The sequence below is a fragment of the Hipposideros armiger genome, unplaced genomic scaffold (assembly GCF_001890085.2).
Source record: "Hipposideros armiger isolate ML-2016 unplaced genomic scaffold, ASM189008v1 scaffold_680, whole genome shotgun sequence".
NCBI lineage: Eukaryota > Metazoa > Chordata > Mammalia > Chiroptera > Hipposideridae > Hipposideros > Hipposideros armiger.
In genome coordinates this window covers 603,629-607,401 of record NW_017732030.1, presented here as the reverse complement: position 1 = coordinate 607,401, position 3,773 = coordinate 603,629, and the positions used below count along the sequence as shown (strand labels likewise).

The 3,773-nt window shown below is 38.0% G+C and overlaps 1 pseudogene across 1 annotated transcript; it reads left to right on the top strand.

Moving 5' to 3' along the window:
• Positions 1 to 566: 566 nt before the first annotated feature.
• Positions 567 to 879, top strand: LOC109372947 (60S ribosomal protein L38 pseudogene; annotated as a pseudogene). The gene has a single exon (XR_002122128.1). The product of XR_002122128.1 is annotated as a 60S ribosomal protein L38 pseudogene (transcript).
• Positions 880 to 3,773: the final 2,894 nt, after the last annotated feature.

Genomic DNA, 3,773 nt, shown 5'->3' with positions numbered 1-3,773 from the left:
GTGTAAGCAATTTTCTTTTAAGCTAATGAGGCAGAATTTGCACGTAACACTTCTGTCCAATACCAAGAAGTTAGTCACATGATAATATGCAAGTCAGACTGGGAAATGTAGTTTCTTGCAGGTAAGACCAAGTACCTAAGAAGAAGGCAGAATAGATTTTGGGGGATATCTAGGATTCTAACCATTTAAATACCTATGTCTACTTTATTCCCACACATAGAAAAGACTTAATGCCTCTCTATGGAACATAATTCAAGATCCCATCTAGTCCAAAGTCCAAATTCTCCCCATTCACTTCACATGAGTCTCCTCATAATCCTGGGAACAATATACTAATAGTCAACTTTTATAAACCCAAACCCTAACATACAATGATGGAAGAGATTTTGGATAAAGAAGAGAAGGATAAAAGATAAAGGAAGAATAGAAAATACAGTAGTCACTGGCCCCACACAGGAGAAAAATCACGCTGCATGGGAATTATAAAGAACCCCTTTGCCTAGTAATAAAAGTGGGTTCCTTGGTTACACATTGGTTCTGACCTCTTAGAAAAATTCCTGCTCTTTTTCTTCTTGCTGTTTGCTGCGCCGGCCGCGCGTCCTCCGCGCCTCGTAGCCATGCCTCGCAAAATTGAAGAAATCAAGGACTTCCTGCTCACAGCCAGGCAAAAGGACACCAAATCTGTCAAGATCAAGAAAAATAAGGATAATGTGAAGTTTAAAGTTCGATGCAGCAGATACCTTTACACTTTGGTCATCACAGACAAAGAGAAGGCAGAGAAACTGAAGCAGTCGCTGCCCCCAGGTTTGGCAGTGAAGGAGCTGAAATGAACCAGACGTGCTGATCTGAAGTGTATTAAAATTTTAAAAATTCAAAAAAAAAAAAGAAAAATTCCTTTGTCATCTACAGTCTCTGCCTTTGCTTTCACGTGATTCTTCATTGTTCACAAACTTCGGTAACAATATCTGACTTTGGAGAGATTGTAGAGTGGAAATTGGAGGCGTGTACTGTTGTAATACTCACTTCTTCAGAGAAGGTTTGGGAGCCAGGGGGTTGCTTTAAGGATTGAACAGCCAATGCCTTCCACAAGATCTTACTTATAGATTCAGGAGTGTAATCCTCAAAACAACTTAGTAGGCTTTGGTTCTACTTATTTCCTGTTTATCTATATGCCAGTTACTACATCAAAGTTTTGTTTTTGTTTTTTTGCTATGGTTTTTGCTTTTGTTCTGGATAACATTTTTTTAAGCCAGCCTTTTCCCTGACTTCTTGGCTCCCTCTCTCCCTCTTTTTCCTGTTAATGATGGCTATTTTGAGGCAATCTGAAGAAGAGGTTTAGGGTGAAAGGTAACATCATTAAATAATTTTTTTTTTGTCAAAAGATTTCCTTTCTTTAAGGAAGCTTTAGGGAAAGGCTTTGAATCATAGTTTTCTCTCATATTATTTCTTACAATACATTACTAAAAGCAATAAGGAATATGTGTTGGCTGCTCTTGCTGCTTTTAGCAAGATATTATAAGAAAAAGATGAGCTAAGATAAGAATATGCCAATTTGCAAGCAGAGAAGGATACAGAATCCAGAAATTTGAGCCTCACAAGCTGGAAAAGCCAACTGCTTCTGTACCCCAAACAACGTGAGCTCTACTGCCTCACTGTTAAGCCCTAAAGTTTGCTAAGTCAAATGCAGCATATTTTAGGTTTCTGTGATTGTTACACACCAGTTTCTGGGGCCAATTTAAAGTTAAAGTTAAGGTTCTCTAAGAAAGACATCTAAAAATACAAAGGGTTAAATAATGTAAATGTTATGCATTGTATCAGGAACCAGGGAAATCTAAACTTGAATGAGAAAATACAATCAATAGACACCATACCAAAATAATATAGCTGTTGGAATTATCAATGATTTTAAAGAGCTATCATACAAATGCTCCAAGAAGCAATTATAAAAGCTCTTGAGACAAATGGGAAAACTAAAAATCTCAGGAAAGAAATGGAAGATATAAAGAAGCAATAAAAATTTTAGAACTGAAAAATAAAATAACCAAAAAAGAATAATTCACTAGATGGGCTCAATAAAAGAATGGAGATGACAGAAGAAAGCATCAGTGAACTTGAAGATAAATCAGTAGAAACTATTAAATATGAACAAGAGAGAAAAAAGATTTTAAAACAAACAAACAAACGAAGAAAAAAGAATTTCACCTCAAGGACCTGTTGGGACAATAACAAAAGACCTACCACCCATGTCACTGGATTTCCAGAAAAGGAAAAAGAATGCTGTGGTAAAAAAAATATCTGAAGAAGGTTGAGGGGATTAGAAAGCACAAATTGGTAACCACAATATTGCCATGGGGACACAAAAGACAGTTTGGGGAATATAATCAATAATTTTGGGGCCGGCCGAGTGGCTCAGTTGGTTAAGAGCTTGCTTAAGAGTGCAAGCTCTGAGCAACAGGATCGCCGGTTCGATCCCCACATGGGCCAGTTCGATCCCCACATGGGCCAGTTCGATCCCACATGGGCCAGTGGCAAGCTGAGCTGCCACTGAGCTGCCAACAGGTGGCAGGATGGCTCAGCTGGTGAGAGCACGTGCTCCTAACAACAAGGTTGCCTGTTCGACTCCCACATAAGATGGTGGCTATGCCCACCCACAACTAAGACTGAACTCAGCACCTTGAGCTGAGCTGCCGCCTGGATGGCTCAATGAATAGAGCATGAGCTCTTAACAATGAGGCTGCTGCATGGGATGGTGGCTATGCCTGCCTGCAACTAATTGAACACAGCACCTTGAGCTAAGTGGAGTGACTGGACTTGGAGCTGAGCTAGCTGCGCCCTCCACAACTAAAGATTGAAGGACAACAACTTGGCTGTTTCCCTTCCCCAATTCCCCAAAACTGCTTCCCTCCCCCAATACCCCAATAAAATCTTAAAATAATAATAATAATAATAATAATAATAATAATTTTGTAAAGATTTTGTAGGGTGTCAGATGGGCATTTGTCTTATTCATGGACAGTGTATATGCCTGACCACTGCAGTATATACCTGAAGCTGAAGCTGAATAATACTGAATGTCATCTGTATCATATATATATATATATATATATATATATATATATATATATAGTAACAGGATGTGGAGTACAGCATAGGGAAAAGAGTCAATGGAATTGTAACAGCTATATATGATGTCAGAGGGGTAGTAGATTCGGGGAGAGAGGTTATCACTTTGTGAGGGGGGTAAATGTCTATTACATTGTTTTGCACACCTGAAACTAATTTAAAACTATATATTTGAATAAGGTTGAAAGCTTCCCAAATTTAATGAAAGACATAAACCTACAGATTCCAAAATTTTAGTGAACCCCAAATAGGGTAAATCCAAAAAAGCTGATGTCCAGACATCATAGTCAAATTTACAAAAAACTGAAAACAAAGAAAAACTGTTGAAAGCAGCCATAGAGAAACAACACAGTACCTGAATGGGAACAATACAATAAATTTTTTATAATAAATCATACAGGCCAGAAGGAAGTGGCACATAGAGGGAAAGCGTCACAATATTGGTACTGGTCTTGATTTTTTGGATATGACACCAAAAGCACAGGGAAAAGCAAAAATAAATGGAACTACATCAAACTAAGAAGTGCCTGCACAGCAAAGGAAACAATCATCAGAGTGAAAAGGCAACCAATGTAATAGAAGAAAATATTTGCAAACTATATATTTGATAAGGGTTTCATCTCTAAAATATGTAAGGAACTCCTACAACT